We start from the raw sequence: 12845 nt of genomic DNA on the forward strand, positions 1-12845 counted from the left end.
GTGGGGCGAGCCTGGGAGACCCAGGTGAACACTGCGGCGCACCGGCGGGGAGTCTCCCTCAAAGGGGTGCTGTGGGAGCTTCATTAATTAATGTTTGGAAAGCGCTCTGGGCTCTGCGGATGAAAGGGTGCTCCAAAGTGCAACGTGTTATTATTATGAAAACGCGCTGGCAAGCGGGCCAGATGCGAGCGCAGATAGGCCCCGAGAAGAGATGGGCCACAAAAGAGGAGTTAATGAGGCTGTGTCGGCGTGCTGCTGAGTCGGCTCACCGAAACTGCTGCTCTCTCCTGTGATGATGATTCCGGGCCGCGATAGCATCTTAACTGCTCGTGGATCCAGAGGGTATTTCCATGGCGGGTGTTCTGAGGACCTGAAACACAAAGCAACAAACAACCCCTCCCCTCTCATGACAGAAAGCCGTGTCTAAAGCCCTGGCACACACTTCCGCAGGGTAACTAACCTGGGTCTGTGTCTGTCCCAGGGAGGGGACAAAGAAGGCCAGGCAGCGAGTCCACACCCTGTGCACCCCGATGCGGCGGGGCTGTGTTCCAGCGAGCTTCTGCTCCCTGCACCCCGGGAGTGCGGCCTGTCCCCAGCCACGCAGCCCACCGACCACACAGCCCACGGGCCAGAGAAAGAAAAGGGTCACAGAGACTAGACTCCTTAGCCAAGGTCAGATGTTGGGTCCGGGGTACAGCTACAGTCAGCCAGAGGTTGCTGAGGGACCCGCAGGACACTCCAGGACAGACTCCTGCTGCCTCCAGCACAGGGGGAAGCAGGCCGCCACCGTCCGAGCAGCATGAGAGTGACCCCCAGGGCTGCCCTTCGCTGGCCCTTGGCTGGCCCTGGGAGAAGGGGTGGCTCCACTGCTTCACCCTCCAGGACATCAAGTGCCAACACCTCCAAGTGACTGATGGGTAGAGGGGAACCCAGCCCGACAGCACCTCCTGGAGCCCAGTTCAGGGTTCGAGGATGGTGGTGTTGAGCTGCCGACACTGTTGTCTGCTTGTTCATGCCAGATGCTGTGACTCACTCCGTAGTGGGTGTTGACGTCAGCGTGTCCTTAGTGATTGCTTTTACACTAACTCTGCGTGTGCCTTTATGTTGCCATGCCAGAGGAGACCGGCATTTGTACTTAGATACAAAATGTATTATTAACTTTAAATATGAAGTTAATATAATTTACATTAAATTAAAATAATTACTATTTAATACTATTAATTAATTATTAATAATAAATGGTTTAATGTATTGAATTGTGGTTAAATTGATCATTATTTTATAAATTCCTAAATGTATGCCTATTTCTGAAAAACAGTGCTAAAATATTTTTTCACTCCTGAGCTACCTATGCTACCTCGAGTGTGTTCATCTTTTCATAGGGTTCATGTTCTTTAAGTCCTAAGTGATCTCTCAACAACATAGAGACAGCTGTTTTTGTTGGGGTTCTTTTGTTGTTAATCAGAGGGTATTTTTCCCATTAATTTTTAGAAAGAGTGGAAGAGGGGAGAGGGAGAAAGAGAAACATTGATGTGAGAGAGACACAATGATTGGTTGCCTCCTACACACACCCCAAACAGGGGTGGGGGATCCTGCAACCCAGGTACATGCCTTCGATGGGGAATCAAAACTGACACCCTTTGGTGCGCAGGCCAACACTCCAGCCAGTGAGCCACACCGGCCGGCACCAGCTGCTGGCTGTGGAGGGACCCACAGTGCAGAAGCCCTCACCTGAGGGGCCCACGCTCTGCTTCGGGGCCCTGCAGACCCCCGCCTCCCAGGTCCCCTTTCCGCTGTGCTGTTACCTCCCTGCTTGCCTGGCCCTCATGAGGGGGGGAGAAATGCATGAACGTCACCTGTTGGCTGTTGTGTATTGTGGCCGATTCAATGGGATTCTTATTAAATGGGATATCTTATCAAAATCAGGCAATGAGGGGGTGCCTGCTGTGGAGAAGGCCTGGGCCTCAGAGCCTAGGAGAAGCAGCTTCTGCTTGCGCCCCACTCAAGCAGACCAGGCCATACCCCTGTGCTCCAGGGCGGATGAGGATGGCCAAGACAACCGGCGACGGCAGGGCGCTGGGCTGAGGTGAAACTCCCCTCACACTTAGACATGAGCACTGACGCCCGTCGGGCTAAGTCACCAGGATGTCTGATCTCCACATGCACAGACGCCGTGGGAGGAGCTGTGGCAGCCTGTGCCACACGCAGCTCTCAGGTGCTCCTGCGCTTGTGTCCTGCGCGCTTCCATTTCTCTGTGTCTGAGACTTCCCTTAGTTACAATAGTAAATCCTCTGGGTAAGATGGGAAGGTCTGTATGCGCCCCACGGAACCGGGGGTGGCAAAGTGAAGACCGTCGAGAAATCGAATCCCATGGGTCACACGTGTAACTCACCAGGAAACGGCCTGGTCTGCGTGTGCATTTTCAGGAGCTCCTGAGTCCTTTAAGGGCTTGGCAGTCCAATATTTTTAAAGTCACGGGAATAAAAGTAATAACTGGTTAATAGTCAGATAGGTAAACACGCTTGTTCTCAGGGTCATGATTTAGGGGGAGACGCTGCAGGGCTTCTGTGCTCGCGAAACCATGGACCCAGAAATCAATCCTCGCACTGAGGGTGGTCAGTCAGCCATCACCACGTCGCTCACTCCATCTTCCAATATGTCCTAGCGAGCCCTTCCTGTCCTTGCTCCCACCAACTAGGGGACACCACACCCCTCTCTCTACTCTCCAGTAGATGCACAACCCAGCCCTCTGTTAAAAATAAGTAAATGGGGACTCTCTCTCTCTCTCTCTTTCTCTCTCTCTCTCTCTCTCTCTCTCTCTCTCTTCCTCTTTCCCCTTCCCGTTCCCTCTCTCCACAGTCTTACCACCCCTGATAAGTACCCATCAAAATGATCTATCCAAACGCCGCTGTGACCTTGTCAGTCTCGTCAGTTCCCTATGTCACACTGTCCTTCAAAGAGTCCTATCACCGAAGGCCAGGCTGGGCCACGCTGCTCCCCTGCTTCGTCTCCTGGTCCTCACTGCCTCCCACTGCTGTCCATGCCTTACAGGGACCATACTTGAGCCTGGGTCTCATTGTGTCCGTGACCCTCACCTTGAGTCACCCTCAGCTTTGTCACCAGGTACCATGTGCACAGGTAGACGCGTGCCCTGTTCTTGCCTCCCTGTGAACTTGCACTCACCTGGGAGCCACGCTGCAGGCTCTTCGGCTCTTCCTGTAGTCCCAGGCGCCTCAGGCCCGCCGTGTTCTGTGGTTCACAGCCGCTCCTCGCAGGCCCGCCTCTCCTGCAGGAAGGTGATGTCCCCCCCCCTCCTCAGCACGCCTGCTGCACCCACTCTCATCACGGGCTGGCACGTGGGAAATATTGCCCCTCACACTGGAGTAAACCACATCCCAGGAAATGCTTTCAAGAACACGACCTCAAGATGCGAGTGGAGAGACGTTCCATGGGACCCAACCGCCACCAGTGAGTCCTTTGTATTTTTGAAGGTTAAAGGTTTCTATTTCTAATTTTAATTGGTTTCTTCACGGCCTCCACGATGTCAAAAATGTGGCCAGACCTGTGAGCTCTAAGTCCTTACTGAGGAGGCACATGTGGCACTGTGCACAGATCTTCATCACATCGGGTCTTCTGTCCAATCTTTGGGTTGAATACCCTCACATTTAGGAACTCTTGTTCTCCTTTGGGGGAAAAGGTTAGATGGCAATTGCCTAGAGGCACTAATTTCTGCATTGTCGTGAAAAGGACCGATGCCCACGCCCGCATGACCCCCCCCACGCCCCCCTTAGCGGCGGGGGCTCACTTTGATGTTCTCAGTGTTCATATTTGCTTTGCTTCAATGAGATGGCATTTGGGGACGTTCCTGAAATTCTGACACTTTTAAGGGGAATCTCACCCTCCTCACAGTCAGTGATTGTGTTGCAAACACCAGTGTCTTTTGATTAAATGGGAAACCTGGGAGTCTCCTTTCCCCGGCTCTTTTTAAAATACCATCACTGTTTGCAGCGTGTGGAGGGACTTTAGTCAGTTCGCCAAAGATGTCAAAGAAATGATGGCAATCTTGTTGAATAGCTTTAGTTCTGCAAGTGCTTGGCCTCTTGGTGTGGTTTTAAGTGAGCTGTTCCCTGACGGCTCCGACATGGCTCCTCCGCTGTTTCGAGTTCTCCTCTATGCCAGGCCCTGATGAACTTGAAGAACCGGGGAGGGGCAAACTGCCTAGACCCCAGCCATGCTCAGGAGTATTTACTGCCGAGTAAGTGTAGTTCCTCCGATTTAATTTTCCTCTTGCAAGTCAGTATTATTAAGAACAGATCCATACAAATTGGAATAACTTATTAACATCTACACTAATACAAGAGAAACATGCAAATTGGTGTCACTCTGCTATGCCCACCAGCCAATCAGAGTGTCTATGTAAATTAACCCAACAAAGATTGCGGTTAATTTGCATATGCAGGCACGGATTGAAGACTGAAGGCTCTGGCCGGAGTGAAGAGCGAAGACTGAAGACTGAAGACTGAAGAGGCTTGGTTTCTCCACTGCGGCCGGACCAAAAGCCTGGGTCCCAGGTGTTGGAGGAAAACCGGTGCCAGCAGCCAGGGGAAGGAAGGTTTATTGCGTGAATCTTCATGCAACGAGCTTCTAGTATTAAGATAAAATTCTATTATGTGAGGTTGTTATATGTATATTTAAAGGTGCAGATTTTGGTGTGCCTAAATTATTTTTTTCAAAGTTGAGAACAGTATTATTTTATTTATTTTTAAATTGAAATGTATATATTTAAGATGTACAACATGATTTAATATCTACAGAGAAATGATTGCTACAGCCAAGCTAATTAATACATCATCTCACATTACTGTGTGTGTGTGTGTGTGTGTGTGTGTGTAGTGATGGGAACACCTCACAGCTGCTCTCGCAGCAAACTTCTGTGTCCTACACACTATTACTCACTATAGTTGTCATGCTGCCCCACATCTAGGCCTACTCATCCTTTTTCCTAACTGCTTCTCTGAACCCCTGACCAACATCTCCCCATTTCCCTTCCCCTCACCTCCAACTCCTACCACCCATCCATCTCTGCTTCTATGAGTCCAACATATTTTTTTCTTTAAAGATTTCACATGTAAATGTGATCATCCAGTATTCATCTTTCTCATTTCACTTAGCATAATGTCCTCAAGGCCCATTCTTATTATTACAAATGGCAGAATCTCCTTCCTTTTTATGTCTGAGTAATATTTCATACAGATTTAGACCAGAGATAGAGATAGAGACAGAGAGAGAGATAAAGGTAGAGACAGAGACAGAGATGGAGGCAGAGACAGAGATAGATGGACATAGAGATAGAGGAGGTGGAGGTGGAGGTGGAGGTGGAGATGGAGATGGAGATGGAGGTAGAGGTAGAGGTAGAGGTAGAGGTAGAGGTAGAGGTAGAGATGATACAGATAGGGGCACCACAGTTTCTCTATCCATTTATCCACTGACAGGACAGTTGGTTTACTTTCACACCTTGGCTACTCTGAATAATGCTCAAGTCCTTGCTGTTGTATGACTTAGATTTTTTTTCTGTCCCAAGTCACCACCAGTGCCTCTGAGTCCCATCTGGCATCACCCTAGGCTGCTCTCCGGCTTCCGGTTCCTCTGTCCAGTGGCCTCTCCACTGTTGGTCTTGTTCACATTCCGTGCTCTGCACCTGCGCCTCAGTGACCTGAGCCTCGGCGTCCTGCGAAGATGCCCTCTTTACCACATTTAATGTCAATGCAGAGAACCTGGTGATAAATGTGTGCACTTTCCCCTGCAGCTTCTCGAACCAATTTTGAACTGAGAGCTCCAAGGCTGTACTACAATGTCCCATGTGCATCTCCCCCCAGTCATAGAGTGCCTTCTGAATGTTTACTCTGGCAAGTGGCTGCCTTGCAGCCCCCACACCTGGAGCCCAGTCTCTGCTCAGCTGGGCAGCTTTGGTCTTTATGGTTGGAGACCACACACTGATGTGCACGGGTGTTTGTGGCTGAAGCTGACAGAGTAAACTCCCTTCAGAGGTTACTCTGCTCTTCCTCTCAGACGGGTCTATGTCTACACATGAGACAGGGATTCCTTTCCTTAAGCCGCTACATTCTGAGCTCAGGGAGACTCTGGGGTTGATGATAAAAGCTGGGAGACAAAGCACGCTTGCTCTCATAAACTCAAGAGCTGGGTCCAGTATTCTGAGGTCTCTAGGAGAAAATGAGGTTCTCCAAATTCCCAGCCCCACTGCCTCTGGGTGGTGCTGGGTGAATCCTCACGTGTTCACTTTGTCGCCGCCTTCCCAGAATAACCGGCGCAAGACAGGCGTGCAATCTGAGCCACCTTTCAGCCCCCGTGCCAGCGGCTCCGCTCCGCAGAGGCCCTCTGAGTACAGGCTAAATGGACATCTTGGCCGGGAAACAACCATGTCAGCAGCGGCGGCAGCATCATTGCTAATGAAGGACAATGATACGAAGGGGACGGAGGCCAGGAAGCCAGGTGATGGTTGGACCTCCCAGCATGCTCCGGGGCCTGTTGAGTTTGTGTCCATGTTCTCATATCCGGGGTCTCAGTCTTGATGGCCTTTCCTCACTGGTCTGTGTGGAAGACAGTTTCCCATAGGCCACATGTTTCACTAAATCTTGGGTAATTGTAACTATTTAAGGAATTTCAAGGAAACACAAGCCCTTTAGTGACAGAGAGCCCTTGACATTCTCTCTGATAAAAACCAGCTTGTTGAAGGGTTTTAAATTCACGCAACTCATGGGACACAAGCAGGGTTTCGTTTGAAGGAACTGAATGTGGGTAACCAGGGTCCCAGTCACTGAGACACAGAGAAGAAAGCGATGGTCTTCCTGTTGAATTGGGCTTTTCACACAGTGTGACCCTATTTTCTAGTTTTGACGACTTTTAAATAGTCACTGAGTCATGGGCCGATAAAGCAGGAGAGTGACGCTGCTGAACGGGCTCTGGGACAGGGAGCCTTCTAACGGCCAGGGAGGCGCCCGCCCCACACCTCTGCCCGCAGCGGCTCCTGCATGAGCTTGCAATGGCTCTGATGTTGGAGACACTGCCGTGGGACTCAAGGTCATTGTTCCAGAGCTCAGAGGCCCTCTGACCATGTCTCCATGCCAACGCCTGCGTGGTCTGCTGTGAGATGCGGGTGAGGAGGCTACAGTTAACAATATCAACTTCTCTTATCGGCTTTTTGACTTAAAAAGAGAATGTGTCATGATCAGTGATCATACTGTACATGAAAGTGTTGACAGCAAACAGATGGAAGAAAACAAAAAAGGCAAATTTAATGTTACAATAAAAGTAGCATTAGTCTTGCCCAGCCAGTGTTCCTCAGTGGTTGAGCATCAACTTATGAAACAGGAGGTCAGGGTTCGATTACTGGTTGCACATGCCCGGGTTGCAGACTCGATCCCCAGCGGGGGGCGTGCAGGGGCAGCCAACTAATGATTCTCTCTCATCATTGATGTTTCTATCTCTCTCCCTTTCCCTTTCTCTCTGAAATCAATAAGAACATATATATTTTCAAAGTAACATTAGTCTCTACCTCTGTTCTTAGCAAAAATATTCCCACACAGTTCTCCAAAGATATTAATGCCTCATTTAAATTCTCCAGGAAAGACTGACCATTGTCTGTGATAAGGTCAAGAATTGGTATTGAAACATAGTATGTAACTGGTGATGTTTAAGACCAATCCAAGGGAAAGCAGAGGTCAAGACCACAGGAACCCATGGCAGCCTGCCTGGGTCCAGTCAGCCCCCTTCTCGCCTGTCATCTGAGGGAAGTTCCTGGACGTCTCTCAGCTTCGGTTCCGTCTGTAACTGCAGTGACGGTGCTGACTGGACAGGGTCCTTCTCATAATGAGGTGACAGCGGCAGCACAAGGCTCTCCACCTGGCCCCGCGGCGCGCTGCGGCCCCTCAGCCGGGAGGACGCTGGGTGTGAGGGGCAGTCAGGGGAGTCCCAGTGGTTTGGACAGTGCATGGATTGGACTGTCAGGGGAAGTGGCAGAGGCTCGGATTTTGAGCGATCGGTGTTCTGTTGCAGTGTTTCTGTGGACTGACTGGGTAAGGAGACAGGCAGTGTGTCCCAGAGTGAAGACAAGCCTGCCTCTTGGCAGGTCACATCCTCTGACTGAGGGCAGGTGGATGGAGCAGCGTAGGTTCTTGCTTTCAGTCCTTAAATGCTGGCCCGTGTCCGGTGATCAATGGGGAGAACGCAGCCAGGCGGCACACACAAGGGCAGGGGCGGCGGGAGAGCCAGCGGGATCGGGATTCACCCAGGTCTCCGAACACTGCCACGGTCTCTAGAGCACGCAAACGGGTCACCAGGAAGGGAGGAAAAACCCTGCTCTTGGGCTTGACGAGTCACTTGCCACCTCCTGGGGTCAGGAGGGCTGGTTTACCTCAACAGTTAAAAGTTGGAGGGTTCTGGTGGCATTGCAAATTCAAGGAGCCCACAGTGCCAAGGGCAAGCTGCTAAAAACACATGCAACCAGGTCCGAGAACACAGCAGAGAAAACCACGACTAGCTCAGCGCTCCGTCCCAGCTGCCATCCATGGCTGTGCTCACTTGGACAGGCCTCGGGCATGATAAATACCTGGGTCAAAGCAGCGGACAAGCGTGTGGCTCAGCACCTCCTACCAAGGGCTCACCAAGGGTGGAGCACACTCGTTATCACGGTTGTCTCAGAGTCTCTGCATTACGTGTGCCGGAGGCTGTATGACTGCTGAGAGCTGTTCCCTCCCCTGGCAGACCCCAGATTTCACCAACTAGACTGAATGGTGTCTTTCTCAGCGTCATGCACCCAGCACTCGGCCTAGAACCTAACAGGTGTGCACTCAAGTCTTTGAGCAATGGATGATCAGAAATGAGACCTTTTACCCATGGAGACCCGACAGACATTGGTTAGGCAATGGTATTGTATAGGTTTTTCAAAAGCAATAGTGATCACAGCATTTCTTCTCAAAAGCTGTGTTTCCCCTTTTAACCATGTTCTCGTGCCTAAAATTTTATCAGGAACCCTCTCCTTTGGGTTAACTATTGCCATTTTTTTAATATATTTTTTTTATTGATTTCCCAGAGGAAGGGGGGAGAGAGAGAGAAACATCAATGATGAGAGAAAATCATTGATTGGCTGCCTCCTGCACACCCCACACTGGGGATTGAACCCACAACTCGCACATGTGCCCTGACCAAGAATGGAACCATGACCTCCTTGTTCATAGGTCAACGCTCAATCACTGAGTCATGCTGGCCAGGCCATTGCCATTTTTTATTAAAACTTATGTTGGTATCACTTCATGCTGTGCCAGGCTGTCGTAGGCACAGCCCACGGAGAGGAGGTTTGGCTGATGACAGTGGGGGAGAAGCAGCTGGGATTCTGAGGCGCCGATAAGGGGGTGACACTGTGTGTTTGGTTGCTGGTCCTGTGAAAGGGGAGAGGGGATGATGCCCGAATGGGAGACAAACTTCCCACCTGGCAGCTGCCTTCTCACAACTTTCTCCCCTCTCTTCCTACCTTTGCGGGAGCCCAGTGCGACCCTGCCATCCCATTCCCGGGCCGTGCGCATGGAGTCCCGGAGCCCAGAAGCAGCACCTGCAGACCAGGCCGGACAGGGTTAACACGAGGTGAGGAGCAGAGAGAGCTTGCACTTCCCATTAGCGCCTGGCTGTGATTTTCCTCCAGAGATCCTGGAGGAGGCAGCCTGGCACCTTCCATCATATTAAAATATTGTTATGAGACATATTTAATAACCATCGGATGTAATGAATCCTAAGATCTGAAAGCGCACGGCTTAGTGCCGTAAGTGGCTGCTCCTTGCTTGGCCGAGTCTCTGTGATGGATGTGTCTAGTACTTAAAACACACAGAGATTCACTTAGGACCACGGGGATGAGGGCACCGCGGGTGCGAACAGGAAGGTGACAGGCCACCTCAGGCGCCAAGAGTCCAGAAGAAGGAACAGCCAGCCCTGAAAACCCAAGGCTACTGGCAGCCACGTGAGCGTCGCCTAAACCGCACCCCATCGCACTCTCAGCTATTTAGTGAGAACCTACTGTGTGCCAGACCCTCTCCTGGGTCCACATTCCCGTCGGCAGGTGGGAGGCCCTGGGCCCTGTCTGGGGAGGCGGTGGACACGGTGTAGGCATCATTGAGCATGATGACCCCTGTGACAGTGACGCTGCAGAGGAAGGGCCTGGACCTGGGCGGTGAGGGAAGAAGGGACAACCTTTCCGGTGGGACAGTGACTGACCATGGTAACAGCAGCTCGTGTTGGAGGCATAGTGAGTGCGAGTCCAGACATGAACCCCCCTACCCAGCGTTTCACATTTAGGAAGTGAAAGCGTGCGGTTGGAAAGCAGGCCAAAGTGGGTTGGGCTGCTTTCCAGCTGGGAGGAGGCAGGAGATGGATCCCCCTCCACCCATGGCTCTCCTGTCCCCAGGGTGCTGAGAGGGAAGAAGGACCGCAGCAGGAAGGCGTAGGAAGGATGCTGGGAAGACCACGTAGACTTTCCAAGATGCAGCATCGTGGGTGACGGGGAAAGCAAGCCGGATGCCGACAGGATGCTGACTGAGAAAACAACTCAAGGGAGCACGTTGCACACAGGCGGGTTTGGTGAGAGCCACCATGGACACCGGAAAGTCCCAGGGAGGAAGGGCCATGATAAACCCAACCAGCAGGTGACCTTGGGGCTGTGGTACTGAGTGGCCCGCTGCTCTATGATGTGTTCTGAAAATGAACCACCCAATGGCTAGAGCAGCAATTCTCAACCTGTGGGTCGCAACCCCTTTGGCGGTCGAATGACCCTTTCACAGGGGTCACCTAAGACCATCCTGCATATCAGATATTTACATTACAACTCATAACAGTAACAACATTACAGTTATGAAGTAGCAACGAAAATAATTTTATGGTTGGGTCACAACATGAGGAACTGTATTTAAAGGGCCAGAAGGTTGAGAACCATTGGGCTAGAGGTAGAGACACATCAGGCCCTCACCCACTGGGTGGGCTTCACGGAGCAGCCCACAGCCAGGAGGCAGGGTGCACAGGAGTCCCACGGGGCTGTCACTGGGGACTGCAGCTGCTTCTATGCCTTCTCCCTCAGATATGGATTTGGGAGACCCTGTGGCTCTGCCCAGGAGGGGATGAAGACAATAGGATCTCCCGAGGCACCCACTGTCTCATGAAATTAATGAAGAGACATAGCAGACACTTGATAATTATGGATTAATTTAATTTAGATTGAAAAGCTACATTTGTGCGACCTTGGCTATAACAGCCCTGGTAAACAGGTGATGAATTTGCTTTACAAAATGCCCCTGTCATTGTTTCCTGTAAATAACTTCCCGGCGTCCGTAAGCACTGGTTCTCACCCGTTAATTGCTTGTCTGAGGAGCCAGGCAGAGAGACTTGCACTGTGTGAGCAGCCGATGGTGATTGAAAATCAATCTGAAATTAGGGTAGGGTTTCCTACTCTGAAATCAGCGCCTGAGTCAGTAAAGAAAAGGGTTTGGAGTTGGAAGATTCCACTCTCAGGCCACTGGTTTTGATGACATCATTTCTGTCCACACTGGAGTCTAAATAGACCCAGAACTGGTCCCTTCCAGCCCTGGGCAGTGAGCGCTGCGCACACACCTCCTCACACGGGAGCATGTCGAGGCTCTGCTGGGCTGGACCACGTGGCCATCCGCGAGCAAGCCAGCACCCGAGCCGGAACCCCTGGGACAGCGGGCCGGGCCACACGGGCCCCAGGGCGGCCTCCTCTACCGCTGCCCCCAGGCTCCTGGAGACCAAGCCCGAGTGAAGAGGGGGACTCCTCGCCTGTCCCCCACAGCTGGCTCCGTCCTCACTGCGGGCAGAATCGGGCAGCTCTGGGGCAGACTCGCTGTCCATGGAGGCCCCACCAGAGAGTCCAGTGGGCTTATTTTACATTTATATTTAAAACTTAAAACCAAACATGATGGTGTGTCAGGCTCTGACATTATCCCAAATGACTGTCACGCTCCTCCCTTGGCCCCGTCTCCCGTTCCCCACCTCCCGCACCTGAGAGCCCGTTCCCCCTCTGCTCCAGGGCCCGGCTGTGGAGATTCCACACTAAGTGACCAGGAAACCGTGTCTTTCTGCCTCTGCCCGGTTTCACTCAGAACGATGTCCTCCAGGTTCACGCAGGTCGTCACGAACGGCAGGTTTTCCTTTTCTAAAGGCTGATGACATGCTATTACATGTCATTACATATGTGTGCATGTGTGTACGTGTACGTGTGTGTGTCTGTATTCTGTGGCACTTCACTTCCGGCTTCTGCTGTGGCAACTATGTTTACTCTCCTTTCCGCACTGGTGACCTGCGGTGTCCGCTGGAAGCTGGGAGCAATTCTGCAATGAGCTTCGTCCTCCTTGTATATGGGTCATTCCGTGCCTGCATGTGCCCCCAGTGCAGCTTCATTTTCCAAAGACCTTGGTGCAGAATTAAGTTTTTCTTCATTAGATGCACATTCACTTCTCATGTCTTCTTTTTTTAAAATATTTTTATTGATTTGGAGAGGAAGGGAGGGAGAGATAGAAACATCAATGATGAGAGAGAACCATTGATCGGGTCCCTCTTGCATGCCCCCTTCTGGGAATTGAGTCTGAAAACCTGGCATGTGCCCTTGACTGAAATCGAACCCAGGACCTTTCAGTCCGCAGGCCGACCCTCTCTCCACTGAGCCATACCAGCCAGGGCCTCATCTATCGATGGACATGCAAATTGTTACCATGTCTTGGCTACTCCGAGTCACGCTGCCATAAACATTGGGTGCAGATATCTTTTCCTCT

Source organism: Myotis davidii, unplaced genomic scaffold (genome assembly GCF_000327345.1).
Source record: "Myotis davidii unplaced genomic scaffold, ASM32734v1 scaffold1182, whole genome shotgun sequence".
Lineage (NCBI taxonomy): Eukaryota > Metazoa > Chordata > Mammalia > Chiroptera > Vespertilionidae > Myotis > Myotis davidii.